The sequence below is a fragment of the Ranitomeya imitator genome, chromosome 1 (assembly GCF_032444005.1).
Source record: "Ranitomeya imitator isolate aRanImi1 chromosome 1, aRanImi1.pri, whole genome shotgun sequence".
In the NCBI taxonomy this organism is placed as follows: Eukaryota; Metazoa; Chordata; class Amphibia; order Anura; family Dendrobatidae; genus Ranitomeya; species Ranitomeya imitator.
The window spans coordinates 456,246,950-456,266,001 of NC_091282.1; the positions used below are offsets into that span (position 1 = coordinate 456,246,950).

The 19,052-nt window shown below is 39.2% G+C and overlaps 1 long non-coding RNA gene across 1 annotated transcript in view; it reads right to left on the minus strand.

Moving 5' to 3' along the window:
- LOC138676035 (uncharacterized) overlaps window positions 1-19,052 on the minus strand; it is a 2,127,350-nt gene that overhangs the window by 1,093,379 nt on the left and 1,014,919 nt on the right. The gene's annotated exons all lie outside the window — the stretch shown is intronic.

Sequence of the window (19,052 nt, forward strand, 5' to 3'; positions counted from 1 at the left end):
GGTTGCAGCCACCAGCTGTCAGTTTTGTCTGGCTGGTTATCAAAAATACAGGGGAATCCACGTTGTTTTAAATTAAAATTATTTATTTAGACCGGAGGCGCCGGCTGATCTCATTGTTATTAGTGTCAGCAAGCGTAGGCTGATGGGAGCAGTAGTCCCATCAGCCCGTGCCAGGTAATGGAGGTAAACTTTATACTTCTCATCACAGCTGTGGGCTCATGCTGTCATTTAACAGCATGGGAACCGCAGCTGTCTGATCAGCGGTAATGATTTCACCACCAATCAGAAGCAGTGTTTTCCATGCTGTCTTGCACATGACAGCGCAACAAAGACTCAGAGTTCAAGGGGCTGAACCAGAAGAGTAATAAGGACTTCCTGTGAAGTCCGTTTTCGGTGTCCATGCCTGAACAGTAGGTGTTATGTACAGACGCATAGGCAAGATCAATAGTAAAAACTTGGTCACACAGGGTTAATAGCGGCGGTAACGGAGTGAGTTACCCACGGCATAACGCGGTCCGTTACCGCTGGCATGAACCCTGTGTAAGCGGTGACTGGAGGGGAGTATGAAGTGGGCACTGACTGCGAGGAGTATGGAGTGAGCACTGACTGCGGAGAGTATGGCGCGGGCCCTGGGCACTGACTGCAGGGGAGTAGGGAGGGACTAATTGGACTGTGGCCGTCGCTGATTGGTCACAGCAGCCATGACAGGCAGCTGGCGAGACCAATCAGTGACTTGAATTTCCATGACAGAGGCCATGACCAATGAATATCTGTGACAAACAGAAAGACAGAAGGACAGACAGAAGTGACCCTTAGACAATTATATAGAAGATACTTGTCCCGTGTGTGTCCATTCACTACATTTGATGCCCTATAATTTTTCACAGCTTTACAATTCCTGTCTCTGATTATCTTGGATTGAAGTGATCCAGTTTGTGATTTATACTCTCCTGTGTACATATCTTTTCATTCATATGCCCATAGCTAATGTACCGAATTCAGCAAAATTCTTCAACATAGATGTTTTCTATCTCTGCTGTGTAAAGTCTGCTTAGATTTCACATCTGACCCCTTCCCTGCAATATTCTTTCATCTTCAGCTCAGACATCAATTAGACAGTATCCTGGGAATCACAACAATGTGGCTTCTATACTGTAAAGTTTGGAATCCTACAGTGTCTACAGTATGAAAATTTTGGAGTGCCTCGAATTCTACATTTTGGGTTAACCTGTATCAACCCAATTATGTCTATTCCTTATTCCAACTTGCTGCAGTACAACTCCTTACAGTACAACAGACTCTGTTCTACTGACTACCACTTTGTTGTTGCCTATTCAAATGAATACTAGAGAAATAGCATTTGCTCTAATAACATTTACATTTCTAAGCTAATTTATTTTAACATCATAAATGTCCTTATCTTGTCCATAAGTGGTGCCTGGTTTTGCAGTTCTTCACAACTCAACTTAACAGGCCTGAACTATGATACTAAATTCACAGAAAATTAACTTAAATTACTTAAATTCCATCATGTCATGTTTCCTGCAGGTTTATTGATATATTTTAGGAAAGATATATATATTGGTACCGTGTTAGCCAGTAGATAGAAATGAAAGCTATATATCTTTCACTGAGGACTCTCAATTCTAAATATTTTTCATATATTTTACACACGTATATAGTCATTAATTATATAGTTCTTAACATACATTATCATGGACTACTCCATTATTATGAACTGAATTATGTACAAAATGAGTAGGATAATTCAATGATTAAGGCTGGTTTCACATTTGCGTATTTTTTTTGCGTTTTTGCAGTAAAAAACTCAAAAAAACGCATGCGTTTTTCCCCAATATTAAACATTAAAAATGCATGTGTTTTTTTGCATGCGTTTTGACGCATTTCTGCAACGCATGCGTTTTTTCTCTGCATGCATTGTGTTGCAGAAATGCAACATGTAGTAATTTTTGCAGCATTTTTTTGCAGCAAAAAAAGCATGCGTTTTTTCGCGGCAAAAAAAACTATTGATGTCTATGTAAATGCATGCGTTTTTAAGCACATGCGTTTGTTTGCATTAAAAATGCATGCATTTTTATTAACAAAAACCAGAAAACACACTGATATGCCACCCCCACCATAAAGGTGATAAAGGGATCTTAACCCTAACCCTAAAGGGATCCTAACCCTAACCCTAACCCTAACTCTAAAAGGATCCTAACCCTATCACTAACCCTATCCCTAACCCTACCCCTAACCCTAACCCTACCCCTAACCCTAACCCTAAAGGGATCCTAACCCTAATCCTACCCCTAACCCTAAACCTAAAGGGATCCTAACCCTAACCCTAACCCTACCCCTAACCCTAATCCCTTTAGGGTTAGGATTAGGGTTAGGGTTAGGATTCCTTTAGGCTTAGGGTTAGGGTTAGGGTTAGGATCCCTTTAGGGTTAGGGTTACGGTTATGATCCCTACCCCTAACCCTACCCCTAACCCTACCCCTAACCCTAACTATTTCTGTTTATAGTGGGTTTTTTACTTTATTTTGATGATTGGCAGCTGTCACACATTTCTCAGCATGCATTTAAAAAACGCAAATGCATGAAAAAACGCATGTAAACGCGACAAAACTCAGCGTTTTTTGCCAACATGCAAAAACGCATGCGTCAAAAAAACGCAGCGTTTGCGCGTGTTTACATGCGTTTTTTCACCATGCGTTTTTTTTTTTAAATGCATGCGTTTTGAAACGCAAGTGTGAAACCAGCCTAAATTGGATTTGTAACTAAAAACAATTTTAGTAAGCTGAAAAAGTATATTGGAATTATTTTTATCTGAACCAGTGGAGAATCCAAGTTTATTTTCTATTTCTGCATACCGCCACAAGCAGAAGTGATGTCTCGGTGCCGAGGATCTTCGAAGAGCTGGAATTAGGGCAAACTTCTATTCTTTACTGTTTCTATGATACCAAACACATGTATGAACAGTGTCTGGAAAAAAATGGGCCTAATGATGCCTTTAACCCTTCAAGACTTGGAAATTTTTAGTTTTTGCAATTTTCAGTTTTTGCGCTTTAATGTTTTACTCCCCTACTTCCAATAGCCATAACTTTTTTTTAAGTGTCCGTCAACATAGCCATATGAGAGCTTGACTTTTATAGAACGAGTCATCATTATGAATGACCTCATTCACTTTACTTAAAAACGGGAAACAGTTTCCAACAGTAACAAAATGGTGAAAATTGTTAATTTTATGTGCTGTGGTCTCAAAGAGGTTAGCAAATTCTGGCAATTTTGATGAATGTGATCATAGCCATAGCATCATCAAGATTTAGAATTCTAATTTATAAATTTTAAGCTAGCTATGTGCAGTGTAATATATCTCTTTTATTCCACACAAAATCTTTGTAGTTCTTTGAGATATCACTTTCCTGCAGTTTTATTGTTATAGCACAATATCTCCTAAAAATAGAATGTGGAAAACATCTGCTATCAGGACTAATACAGAAAAATGTTACCAGCAGCAATGACTACGGCTCTTTGGAAACTATTGCTAGAACATTTATTTTATGAACGTGGCAGCAAAAACAAAAAACAAACGTCATATGTAACAGAAAATAATATATGCGACACTGCTGTATTTTACAGCTGATTGGCCTATAGTTGTAAATTACACTCGCATAAAGAATTCTTTTCAAACAAAATAGATGACCTTTACTGTTATTCAAGGGAAAAAGTGCACAGTTTCAAAAGAATCTTGCTTTTCCTGATAAAAAAAAAATTGAGAAATAAAAAATAGTAGAATGGATGGCTTCCAAGTGTTATTAGAAATGGAGGCCAAATTTCTGTATAAAACATTACCCGGTAGAGATGTATCATATCATACATGTAGATAATAATAAGAATCCCAGAATTCATTGGAAACGAAAGACTTTAATCATTAAAGACATTTTCTAGTCAAAATCATTTGTCTGGAGAACAAAATTGGAGAGATTTACATTTGTAACAATGCTTACTCATGTTTATTCCCAGTATGAACGTTTGTGCTTCCGCCAACATCTATCTGTTTTTGTTCTCCCTTCAGTTTGTTTGTTGAACTGCTTTAAAGTTTATTTCCAGGAGAACATAAAAATGGCTGAATATAAATGAAGTAACAGCAAAAATATCCTCAGATTTCCGGCAAGAAGGAAATACAGGTTTGCTTCTTAATGGAAATGTGTCTTCAAAAATTAACATCAAGTTTTTATGTCAAACATTAAAATATATATTTATATTATATCCCTGTGTGTATATAAAAAAAATTGAAAGCTTGTAATGTTCACACTGGTTTCAATGGCTGACACCTCCTGTTTTGTAGCCATCATTTTTCAGTAATTATCTCATTATCACCCCAAATTTTATTATAAAAAGTAACCTGTATAAGATAACACAGGATTTCTCACTGCAAATGGGTTAAAACAAAAAACCCTGTTCAGTGTCCACTGCACACATTACACATCATGCTTATAAAACTTTTCCCAATGAACATCTCCAAACAGGTTCCTACTGGTTCCAGAATGTTGCTGTCAGTAGTCCAGACAAGATGGGCACCCCCATAATCATACACAAAAACTACAATTTATTTAAAAAAGAAGAAAATAAAAGCAGATGAAAAATATGTTTTGCAATCTAGAATTATACATTTCTTTAATGTACATGTGCAGTGGATGTGCAATATATTTGTAGGCATTTAGGCACATATTTTAAGTGCATCAAATCTAGATGATCTAGACAATTGTGGCAATCTGCACAAATTATTGGATTATTGGACCAGCAAGCTAGTGATAGTTTGTAGTTCAAGAAATACATTGAACACATATATTACCTCCTCAGAGAAGAGCAGGTCTAGAACTCTAGCACTATCTGTTGGAAGTAGCAACCCTAAAAGTCATTATCAACCCTTTAACAAGCTTTGCTATAAGAATTAATCCTAAGTCATGTGGTAAAGATTGTTAAAGGGTCGATGTTGACCTTTATGATCGCTAATTCCAATAGGTGGCAATAGAGTCCAAGTCCTCTTTCTCACTGAAGAGGCAATTTCCATATTAAATTTCCCAGAGGAGTATTTCATGGCTTATAAGCCTCCTCACATTGGCATTCCAGGCTTGCCGCTCTCCACAGGGAAAAATTTTACTACTTACCGTATTTTTCGCTTTGTAAGACGCTCTGGATTATAAGACGCACCCCAATTTTTGAGGATAAAAAAAAGGAAAAAAACTTTTTTAATAAATTTGTGGGGCTTCTTATAATCCATGCGTCTTATTGCTTACTGGGGGTTGTGGCTGCTGGAGGAGGCAGGAGTGGAGAATTGCTGCAGGCTGAGATGACGGGGTGTGCAGGTGTCCTGTGCTGCAGGGGGCTCCTGTGCTGCAGGGGGGATATGGTGCTGCAGGGGTGTCTCTGGTGCTGCAAGGGTGCCTCCAGTGCTGTGGGGGTGTCTCCGGTGCACGGGGGGCTCTGCCGACATTTTGTGAAAGGCCAGAGCCCCCCGGCAGTTCGTCCATGCTTTCCTGTGCGGTGGACTTTTTCCTGGAGTCCATCACACAGGAAAGCATGGACGGACTGTCGGGGGGCTCTGGTCTTCCACAAAATGTCAGACGAGCCCACTACAGCATCGGAGATTCCAGCATCACCCTGGGCAGCAGCAGACAACTGTGGCAGCGGCGGTGGACAACCACGGCAGCTGCTGCGGACACCCCCTCATCCCAGCCTGTAACGGTAAGCAGTATATCCGCTTTGTAAGATGCACCCCCATTTCCCCCGGCCAAATTTGGGTGAAATATAGTGCGTCTTACAAAGTGATAAATATGGTACATCCCAAAAAAGATACTGAAATGCCCATTAACTTTTTCTACAAATTCACTATTACATCACCAGTAGGCAGAGAATTATTTGTCCAGCTACTCTTACAGTACAAAGAAACCAAGCTATAGTAACACTAAGACCTTCTTTATCCTAAATGTAACTGGGATATTTTATCACCCTTCATAAAAAATGCAAAATGGCTGCGCTCCCCTTTGCTTAGCATAGGTACCTTCCTTGTGCTGTTCAGATTTTAGACCCTTTCAAATCATTTCAGACTTTAGATTCAATATCTACTACATCTGAATTGATTTTGTATACAAAGGTTGCTAATTTTCTTCTTGACTTTCACTAAAATTTGGACTCATTTGTATTTTTTTTTATTTGGCAGAAAAGATTACACTCTAAAATTGCCATAGTATCAAACTTTTTAAAATTGACATAAAATATAAATGATGTCTACACACCAACACTAACATGATATAAAATGTTACGCTGCTTTAAAAGGAGCCAAATCTAAAATCAAACTAAAAAAAATTGATGCATCTGGTTGCTAAATTTTATGATGGTGGATCCAGTTTTATGTCTGCTGCCCACCAACATAAAAAACCAGGATGAAAACCCAGCATCTATACTATTTGTAAGTCAAAACAATGAAATATATACAACTTCACAAATTAATAGATATTTCTTGGAAGGATTAACTCTTTATTTTTTTATTTCTTGGTAATTTCAAAGGATAGATACCAAAAACGAAGAAGCTATTTATCTGTTAAGCATAAACTGATAGCTCAAATAAATAACAATTCACCACTTCTGCCATATGCCACTGTGCCCAATTAAACACATGCTTTACAATTAAAGCCTTCATTTTCAATAAAGGCAAACTGGGATGCAGAATGGTTTCCAGTCACCACAGCCAAAAAATGAGAAAATGCTCTGCCTAAAAGCATTACTTCCAGTGCGTCTGCTTTCAGTATACCGTTAAATGAATATCTGTGAATATTTGTGAATGTAAATTTCGGCTCAGTGTCTAAGCTTTTAGCTTTGATAATCCAAAGTGAACACATTGATCTGGGATTTTATGCAGGAGGCACGTGTTTCTGGGAAATGAAAATGCAATGGACAGCTATTTCTTCAAGTGCATTTAACTTCAAAAGTCCTACATTTAAGAAATGATTGAACGCATGCTTCAGACCTCTCTTGTCATTAGATGCTAAAATCTCAAATTTGTGGTTAAGGAAAACACCCTCTCTCCTATTTTCTTAAAGGTCTTTTCCTAAGTATCAATATACGATGGCCTAACTTGTCTTATAGAATGATATCTAAATGCTTGGAAATCCACTGATCATTGAGACGGAAGGACTGTAAGTGGTTTGCAACTGTTGACACGTTTGAAATACAACGCTGGCCCAGGAGAACCTTGAAGTAGAATGTATCATAGCTTTACAAAGAACACAATAAAAGTTTGAAAAATGATACTAAGAGCAAAGGTCCAGTTGTGCCCTGATATGTAATAAAGGTTTTTTTTTAAAACTAGCATCAAGCTATTTGAGGACTGACAATGGTAACAGCTTGTCTTATGTCATCCAAGTGCCATGGGCTTGTATTAGTATAAAGGCTAGAATATGTTTGCATCTCAAGCTAAAATGTTAAACAGATGATGACTTTGGGGCACGGCACTTTTGTTCCGGAAGCTTTGCTCGTTTGTAGTCTCACAGCTTGACATTACATGGTCAGCAGTCTATTGTGTTGTAAAAAATTCCCTAAAGTAGTGATTGCATGAAAACTAACAAGTATTGTATCTATCTATTGATGGACAGTACAGTCTATACAGGCTTTTACCGCATATGGGGACTTGCATCCATGTATTTTAGTTTTCTGTTTCCTATATACATTAACATGGCTTTCTATTTGCCATATATTGTGACATGAGGTAAGTACTCCCTTGATCAAAATAATAAATAAAAAGGACTGTGAAAAGACTAATTTTGACACACGAATAAAGTGATAGATTGAACTCTAACAAAAAAAAGGGCATTTGCTTTAAAGGTTTGCAAACCATAGTTCAGTAAAGTCAGCATTCTGTCTAGTTTCATGATTATGTTATAAAGTTAGCTAACCATTTTATGAGTATCAAATTATTATAACAGAATTAACATTATAGACACTATGCCTTGGCACTGGATGCAATAAAAAAAATGCGTTTGTAAACAGGATATGTTCACACTGCATCTTTTTCCGTCAATATTTCCAGCAGAAGATGTTTCAAGAAAATTTCCTTTTCTTTAGTTTTGTAAACCTATTGCATCTTTCACAGGTGTTTTTGGTCATTTCCTGAGCCCTTTTTTTTCCCAAGTATTATTTTTTTGCACTTATATTTTGTAAATTTTTCCATTATTTTCTAAACATGTTTTTACTCTATTATGCAAATAAAAAACACTAGGTTGGATGTCTTCTGTGTCTCATTGTAACATTCCTATTGACTGGTATTGTAGGTACTGATCAACGAGTATAAGCCAACCCGAGTATAAGCTGAAGCGCCTAATCTTGCAATGGAAAACTGGGTAAGCTTATGTATAAGCCGGGTATGCATTGTCCCCTCATCCCTGTCCTGCTATATGCGTGGCTTCCCCGTCGCTGTCCTGCTATGCGTGGCTCCCCCATCCTGTATTGGTATGCATGGCTCACCCCCTGTCTTGTCCTAGTATGCATGGCTCACCCCCATCCTGTCCTGGTAGGCGTTGCTCCCCCCCATAATAATAATAATAATAATCTTTATTTTTATATAGCGCTAACATATTCCGCAGCGCTTTACAGTTTGCACACATTATCATCACTGTCCCCGATGGGGCTCACAATCTAGAATCCCTATCTGTATGTCTTTGGAATGTGGGAGGAAACCGGAGTGCCCGGAGGAAACCCACGCAAACACGGAGAGAACATACAAACTCTTTGCAGATGTTGTCCTGGGTGGGATTAGAACCCAGGACCCCAGTGCTGCAAGGCTGCAGCAGACCCCCATGCTGGTATGCGTGGCTTTCCCCGTCCCATCGTTGTATGCATGGCTCTCCCAGTTCCGACCTTGTATGCATGGCTCCCCTCTGTCCCGTCATTGTATGCGTGGCTCCCCCCGTCCCGGTATGCATGCTTCCCATTACAAAAAAAACCCATCCTACTCATCTTCCTCCGCACTGTCGCAGCATCTTGTTCCGGCTTCCTGCAGCTATTCCTGTGCTGAGAGATCACATGGCACCGCTCATTAAGGTAATGAATATGCACTCCATGCCTATGGGAGTGGAGACGCATGCATAGTCATTACCTTAGTGAGTGGCACCACATGATTGCTCAGCATAGGAAGAGCTGACGGTGCCTGGACCAACAAGATGCTGCGACGGTGCAGAGGAGGATGAGTATGATGTCTTCTGGAAGCTGACAGCTGTCACTGTGCGCTATAAGAGAAATGAATATTCATTTCTCATTAGCAGCTGCACAGTTACAGTCACAGCCGCTGGCTCCTGCTGCTTCTCTGCCACTCTCCCTCTCCCGCCGGCTTTCTGGACAATGACTCGTGTATATGCCGAGGGGGGTGTTTTCAGCACAAAAAAATGTGCCAAAAAACTCGGCTTATACACGAGTATATACAGTATTTTGAAAGCTTGAAGTAGTTAAAAGAAGCCAATAAAGTCTGAGCAAATTAACGTTTATTCTTTTGAGTACTTTTAGCAATTTTTATGCAAAATTTTCTGTACAAAAAATTACTGAAAAAGATGAATTGAGAACTTGCCCTTAAAGTGGATTAAAAATTTTCCTTGCAAATGCTATTTACCTATGCTATTTATACCTTATTTCTAAATAGTTATATAACTTAAGTTGAATAAAAACTTGGGTCCATCAAGTTCAACTTTTCTATACCAGTTATACAGTCTCTATCACTACATTATTTATTACCCACAATGCCACTTGTTGTGAGGAAATCATTCAGCTCTTTTTAAAAGCTGTTATAGTGTCTGCATACCTCTTGTGGTCGGCCATTCCACAGTCTGACTGCTCTAACTGTAAAGATCCCTTTCCTATTTAGCCTCTGGAATCTCCTTTCTTCCACACATAATGAGTGACCCCTGGTCCTTAGTAAGGTCTGAGGAAGGAATAAGACATGTGCCAGTCAGTTGTATTGAGAAATTGCAAATATGTTGCAAATCATTAGGCAAATAATTATCATTTCATGACTAGTGTAGCTATAAGAAGAGTTAGAACCCATACAGTCGGCCTGTGAACTAAATCACATATAAGTTACACTATTTTAGCTGTTAACCCCTTTCTGACATAGGATGTAATATTCTGTCCATGTGCTTTGGGCCTATTTGACCAGGGAAGGAATATTACATCTGAGCAATCGCTTGAGCACACAGAGGGTGTGCGGGCGATTGTTGCCTGGTGTCAGCTGGTTCTGACAGCTGACACCAGGCACTAAGTGTCAGGAGCACTCACAGACCACTCCCGCCACTTTAATTCCCAAAATGTTGCAATTGAACACAGTCACAGCATTCCAAAAGCTGGCAGAGGGTTGACAGCCCCTCTGACTTTGGATCGGAGACGCCGTGGTGTAACGCGGGGTCCTGATCGTTGCCATGGTCACCGGATGTCGTCATGACAACATCCGGGTCACCAGACCTAGCAAACGTGCTGATCATGCCCAGTGCATGATCAGCATGTTTGCCTGTCAGTGCAGAGCTGACAGTTTCTACAGCATGGGGATGCTTCTTCATCTCTATGCTGTAGAAGCGATCAGTATTCAAAAAATGATAGTCCCACATTGGGACAAACTAAAAAAGGTTAGGAAATAGTAAAAAATAAATGTAGATAATTTTAAAAATATTTATAAAAAATCAAAAGATATTGTATCTCTAAATAAATATTTGAATGAAAAAAAAAAACAATAAAAGTACACATATTTGGTATTGCAACGACTAGACCTATAACACTGTGCCAATAGTTAACCCCTTTATTGAACACCATAAAAAAGACAAGGCAAAAAACAATGCTTTATCATTATATAACAAAAAGAGGAATAAAACACAATCATAAAGATGGATATAAATAAACACGGTACTGCTGAAAACGTAATTTTGCCCTGCAAAAAAAACACCATACTGCTCCATCAGCTGAAAAATAAAAGTTATAGCTCTCATAATAAAGTGATGCAAAAATAATTATTTTTTCCATAAAATAGTTTTAATTTTAAAAAACTGCCAAAACATAAAAAAATTATAAAAATAAGATATCGCTGTAATCGTACTTACCCAAAAAATAATACTGCCTTATCAATTTTACCACACACAGAATGGCATAACCCCCCAAAAGAAATTCCTGAATTGCTGGGTTTTTTTTCTTTCTGCCTCACAAAAATCAGAATTGAAAGCAATCAAAAAGTGTCATGTGCGTGAAAATGGTAACAATTAAAACGTAAACTCTCCCCACAAAAAAAAATTCAATCACATGACTCTGTGGGCCAAAATATGGAAAAATTATAGTTCTCAAAATTTTGTGATGCAAAAACGATTTTTTGCAATAAAAAGTGTCTTTTAGTGTATGACAGCAGCCAAATGTGGTATCGCTGCAATCGTACTGACCCGAAGAGCGGTGTAAAAAATAAATAAAAACAATTCTTCACCCAATGTTCATTTTTACTTTCTGCCTCCCAATGATCGCAGTAGGGCACATTTATCCTGCGCTTTGCATTGAGCGCTGACAAGGGGGTTTCCATATAAATCTCTGAAATATGTGATTCAGACGGAAACTCAAGTGGAAGATTCCCTATAATGAGTCAGATGGAGGCACTGAGGACGCCGTCTGGCCTGTGATCCAGCGGTGTTTGTTTTTTTATGCCTCCTTAAAAGTGCCATCAGCCACAGTTTTATACATTTCTGAAAAGAAGGACACCACTGAACAGAGGTCAGACAGAGTCCAGATTAACTCTGCTGCCTCATTATAGTGAATGAATCCCTTGGGAGTTTCATCTGAATGATGTCACTCAGAGATTTAGATGGAAACCCCAAAGTAAGTGCTCAGCGTAGAGCGCCAGATAAATGTGATCCCAAATGTTATGTAAAATGTTCCCAATAAAAGCTTCAACTCAATCCACAAAAAAGCAAGTCCCCACACAAGTCTGTCATCTGTTAATGGAAATATAGGGGGCTCCACGTTACTGGTAGTACAAAGGCTCTGGAAAATCTAAATGGTTCCTAACCTGCCAAAAAAAATTAATCAAATTCTATGCTCTCAAATCCAAGCGCCCCCTCCTTTCTGAGGCTCACTATGTACCTAAACCATACATTGTAACCATGTTTAGCATTTCTGAAGAGATGAGAATGAGAGCCCATCTAAATTATGGGTGCATGCTTCCAGAAGCACGGGCTGGGCATAACCTACTGGTGACTGCAACATACTGGTTACTACAGCATGCTGGTCACTACAACGGCAGTTTGCAATTTTCACTCGGCAACATTCATTGCTGCTTGTTTCTGGAAAATGCTTATAGAGTCAAAATCGTCACTAATAGGGTTGAGCGAAACGGGTCGGCCATTTTCAGAAGTCGCCGACTTTTGGCAAAGTCGGGTTTCATGAAACCCGACCCGACCCCTGTGTGGGGTCGGCCATGAGGTCGGCGATCTTCTGAATCTGGTATCGGAATTCCGATCCCGAGTTCTGATATGTTTGCAATATCGGAAATCGGTATCGGAATCCATATTTAAGTGTAAAATAAAGAATTAAAGTAAAAAATATTGCTATACTTACCCTCTGACGCGCCCTGGTACTAACCGGCAGCCTTCCTTCCTTAGAATCAGCGCGTGAAGGGCCTTAGATGACGTCGCGGCTTGTGATTGGTCGCGCGACCGCCCATGTGACCGCTCGCGCGACCAATCACAAGCCACGACGTCACCGAAGGTCCTTCAAGCACTGATTCTTAGGAAGGAAGGCTGACGGAAAGAAGCAGGGCGCGTCCGAGGGTGAGTATATAACTAACAGGAATATACTCACCCTCGGACGTGCCCTGCTTCTTTCCGGCAGCCTTCCTTCCTAAGAATCAGCGCTTGAAGGACCTTCGGTGACGTCGCGGCTTGTGATTGGTCGCGCGAGCGGTCACATGGGCGGTCGCGCGACCAATCACAAGCCACGACATCATCTAAGGCCCTTCATGCGCTGATTCTAAGGAAGGAAGGCTGCCGGTTAGTACCAAGGCGCGTCCGAGGGTGAGTATAGCAATATTTTTTATTTTGATTCTTTATTTTACACTTAAATATGGATCCCAGGGCCTGAAGGAGAGTTTCCTCTCCTTCAGACCCAGGGAACCATTGGAAACCCAATGCACTGCATTGGGTTTCGTGTTTCGGCCGACCCCGACCCCAACTTTTTTATAGGATCGGCCGATTTCACTTGACCCGACTTTTGAAAAAGTCGGGTTTCATGAAACCCGACCCGATCCTATAAAAGTAAAAGTCGCTCAACCCTAGTCACTACATTTGTAGATAAATTCCCAAAGGGGTATAATTTCCAAAATGTGTTCACGTGAGGGGCTTCTGCTCTTCTAGCAATGGCCTGGTCATTAAAATGCAAATCACCCTTGGGGGTAAAGGGGTTAATAAAAGAAATTACTCTGTTCTACAAGAAAACAAGATCTACAACAAGGTCTACAGTTACAATTATATTACAATGTTGTGGTTGTTACTTGTTTTTATTGCTGCAATGTGTAAAATGTATATAAAATGAAGATAACTCTATTTATTACACATTATATCAGGCACAGATTACAAGAAGCTGTGTGTAGTATAGAGTAAAGCCAATTCTATTGCATGAGAATGAACTATAATAGCAGTCACAGTCCCTGGACAGCACAGCACCCCTTTATAAGACTGAATGAGAATCCACCTCAACCATTAACTAATACCACAGTATGATTGTGTAATAAATCATTATACTCTGGAGATCATTGCTGACATTGAACTGTGTAACCATTACACAGGTCACTTAGGTCTATTCACCAAGACCTTCATGGTCATTAAAGCAAACTGACTACAATTTCTGTGCCTCTTTGGATTCCTATGGCTGCACCCAGATTCACTCAGGAAACATGAGGCCATCGTACCCACTATAACAGATTGTCCTTTTTTCCCCAGATTAAGCTCAATGTGGACAATGGGGTCTAAAATGTCTGAATTTCAAACTGTATCACTGTAATAAGTTACTGCTTCAGCACAATCTGATTTTCTCATGTTATGACTATAGAAGCATTATGTATTGAAAAATTATAGTTACACAACCAGCCTGAAAATTGTCTCATCTGGCACATTAGAACTCAAGCGCAGACGGTAATGAAGGTGCAATTTGGTGATATGTAATTGGTTTTGGATATAATGTTCTTTAAACTCTTTATATGCACAAGCTATAAAGAATCTATAACACACAAATACAACACACACTCAGGCACATAAAACACATACGCGGACATCTACATATGCAAACATTCACATACGTACATATGCATATGCACACACATGTAACACACCACACGTGCTTTCATATGCAAACACATACACACACAACACAAATAACATACACACACCACAAACACAACACACCATATGCAAACACACACATATAACACAAACACCACATGAACAAGCATATGCACACACAACTCACATATAACACACACAATATGCACAAGCATATGCACACACACACACAGGGCCGGACTGGCCATCTGGCAATTTTGGCAAATGCCAGAAGGGCCTGTCTGGTCGTGGGCTGCCTTGTTGATATTGGTAACAGAATCGGGGTTCTCAAGACATCCAAACTGTTAAGAGTTGGGACGGAACACAAAGTCGCTGACTCCGTCACTTACCCCAGCAGGCCACGGGTATCATTAGAGATATTTGTCTGGTAGTAGATCTTGCTTTCCTGCTTTCAGGGTAATATTAGTAATATATCCCAACTGGTGCTTGGGGATGGGGACAGCATGGGCCTGTGTGATTTCAAATGCCAGGGCTGTATATGAGCCCCAGTCCGTACCTGCACACATATACCACACACGCATACAACACACCAAATGTACAATCATATGCACACACATATACAATACACCACATGCACAAGCATATGCACAAACACACAACACACAAATAATGCATACAAACAGGCAACACACCAAATGTATAATAATATGCACACGCATATACAATACACAACGTGCACAAGCATATGCATGCACATACACACAACACACACCAAATGCACATCATATGAACACACAACATGCACAGTACACACACATTACACCACATGCACAAGCATATGCACATACATAAACACACAACACACTTATATAACACATACTGTACATGCAGCACACCAAATCCACAATCGCATGCACACACATCCACACAACATACACATATAACACACATATACAACACACTAAATGCACAAGAATGCATACATATAAACACACAATGCACACACAAATCACACACTCACATGCAACACAACAATTGCACAATCACATGCACACATATACACAAAACATCCACAATGCACAGACAAAATACACCACATGCACAAGCAAATGCACACATTTAACACCCACATATACAACACACCAAATCCACAATCATATGCACACACATACACACAACACACACATATAACACATATATACAACACACTAAATGCACTAGAATGCATACATGTAAACACACAACACACACACATATCACGCACTCACATACAACGCAAAAATTGTACAATCACATGCACACATATACACACAACATCCACAATGCACACACACAATACACCACATGCACAAGCATATGCACACATATATAACACACAGATATACAACACACCTAATCCACAAGAGAATGCACAAACATACACACAATACACACCATATAACACACATATACAACCCACTAAATGCACAAGAATACATACATATAAACACAAAACTAACAACACACACATCACACACTCACATACAACTCAAAAATTGTACAATCACATGCACATATATACACACAACATCCACAGTACACACACAAATCACACACTCACATACAAGACAACAGTTGCACAATCACATGCACACATATACACACAACATCCACAATGCACACACACAATACACCACATGCACAAGCATATGCACACATATATAACACACACATACACAACACACCTAATGCACAAGAAAATGCACACACATACACACAACACCCACAATACTCAGAACGCACACACACGATATATGTTAGTACACGGCTTAATTTGCTTGCTTTTACTGTCTATTCATTCCCTGAACTCTGGGAGTCACTGCGAGCATAAGATTTTCGGACTGGTAAGGAGACATCTATTTATAGACAGCATAGTTATTGCAATGCAGGTGCTGGGAGCCAAGTACAGTGACAGCACTGCAGAAATGAGCTCGCATCAGCTTGCTGTTGAAAACTGGTTAATGACTTGGGAATGGACTGCGTTCTGTAGTTTTAAACAACCTACTTATTTATCTAGATGCAGTGAGAGGAGCAATTTATTTGTAACACATCTCTGTAAATACTAAACTTCTTGTGTGCTGAACAATTTTAGCACTTGAACATCCGTGTCTACTAGTATTCATGGCCACTAATGAATCGTGCGTCGCTTCTGTCATTTTTGGATATACTTCTTGTGAATGTCCATATGACATTTGCTGAAAGTATTATAAATAAAATAATGCCAATGAATTGATTTATTTATTGCATTCCCCTGGTTTACAATAAGCAGTCCCTCCTTATTAAGGAAGAATTATTTCTGTTTTTTTAATGGAAGTAAACTGTAATGTTTATATTGTCATCTACTCTACTTTCTATCCATATAACAAACAATATAAAACTGAAAAAAATCTCCAAGCAGTAGTGCTTAATTAGGAGGGTTGTGCTGTGAATGAAAGTACATATTAATCCATACATCTTGGAATAAAAATAAACTCCACAATTGGATGTGTTTAAAAATAATGTTCCTGTGCTGAGATAATCTTATAAATGTGCCCTTGCTGTGTGCTGTGTAAGGCTAAGTTCACATTAGCGTATCTGTCTGCAGCCTATCATCTGCATGCGCAAACGCATGCTGAAACTCATTTAAACGCATGCTTACACTGCGTGTCTTGTCGCATCAGCTTACGCATGACACAAGAAAAATGCTGCATGTGCATGTGTTTGTATGCATTTTTGCCTGCTGCATGTGCATGTGTGATATTTTCAAGAGGGCGTGTCTCAATGGGCATGTCTCAATCAGTTCCCGGACATGCGCAGTCCGAAGTACGCAAGCACATTGAATGCATGCATACACATGTCCATGCGTTCCCATAGACAATAATGCGCTATTTATACGCACTCATCCGCATGCGCATGCCTGCACATATTTGACGCCTCAAAAAATGCAACATGTTGCGTTCGCCGAACACCGTGAAACAAAGCATGAGGACGGATCCGCATACAAACTGATGCAAATGCATGTCCCTGCGTACACAATGTTAAAGATAGGTATGCAAGACACATGCGGACAGTACGCAGTCCTACTCTGTGCGAAAAAACGCTAATGTGAAACCGGCCTAATGGCTGTGTCTGACCGTGCAGGACATGGTCTGATCGTACCAAGCTCCTGGGCAGGGGAGGAAGCAAAAGAGACTATACAGACAGGACACTAGGGGTTCAGAGCTGATTCTTTTTGGGAGATAAAACATTTATTTTACTGTTTAACCCCTTCACAACATGTGCCGTACATGTACTGCACATGTCGTGTCTCCCCTCTTGATGTGGGCTCCGGCGGTTATGGAATCACAGGTTGCTTTGACTTTCCGATTGATTGCAGTTTTTTTATTCCAATGGGTGTGCAACCAAATATTACGTTGAGGGTGCCAATATTTTGTATGGCCCATTTTTGAGGTTTTTCTGTGAAATGATTTCCAATTTGCTTTTTTTTCTCATTTTTTTGTGTTGTTCCAAGTCTCATAAAGGAAATAAACATGTGTATAACAACACTTTTAGCCATGACTGTGTAAAGTTATATGTCCAAAAGTGAAAAAGACAGAGCACCTTGGTGAAATAAATCACATTTTATTCTGCCTTCTGTGGGGACGTTTTGATCCCAAAGATCTTTATCAAGCCTGTGTAAAGTTATATTTCCTGCTTCATGAAGGTGTTTGTCAGTTTTCTGGCATAAAACATGTTTTACGGCTGCAAAATTTTTGTGCAATTTGGATGTGACAAAAATTTTGTGATTTTTGCCTATTTCAAAACAGTCTTCCCCAGAACTAAAAAATGTGTACCTATAAATTTATGATGCTTTAGTCCCTGACTGGAGTACATTTGTGGTGGAGGTGTATGCAAGTTACTGTCACCTAATTAATTAAGTGGCATGCACTTCAGAGTGAATTTGGCACATATTACCCCAGTATAATGATTCTGGGTCATAGTACTTCCATTCACAATGTAGCATTTTGTTGCTGCACACCAATACCAAGTGGGAATTCCTATATTTGACACAATGCAACTATACTTTAACTCTTTGACAAACAGGAATTTTTTGTTTTTGGCTTTCATTTTTTCCTCTCCTTCTTCCAAAGGTCTTATATTATTTTTTTTTATCTACATAACCATATGAGGGCTTATTTTTTGTGCAATGAGTTGTAGTTTTTAATTACACCATTTATTTTACCATATAATTTACTGAAAAATAAAAAAAACTTCCAAATGCCGTGAAACTGCTAAAAGAAAACACCTAGCAATTCTGTCTTTGTTTTTACTTGTTTATTGTGTGGGAAAACAAACCTAGCAAAATGATTTTTCAGCCCAGTAATGTTATGGGGATACCGAACTTGGCCTTTTTTTTATTAATTTGTGAAAACAATTCTGAAATTGGTAAAAAAAATAGTTTCTGTAGCTATTTCCTAAGACCTGTAACTTTGTCACTGTAATGCCAAAGCTTGTTTACATGCATGATGAGATTAAATTTTTTTATACTATTTTAGAATATCTGTAGATCAGTAGCAGATTAGGTGCTATATTGTCCCGTTGAAAAGAGAGGGTTGTACAATTGGGTGATGGCAACAAAATATAAAAATATACTTAAACACATGCTAAAAAGGAAGAAAGAATTGTTTATCATATGGAAAGA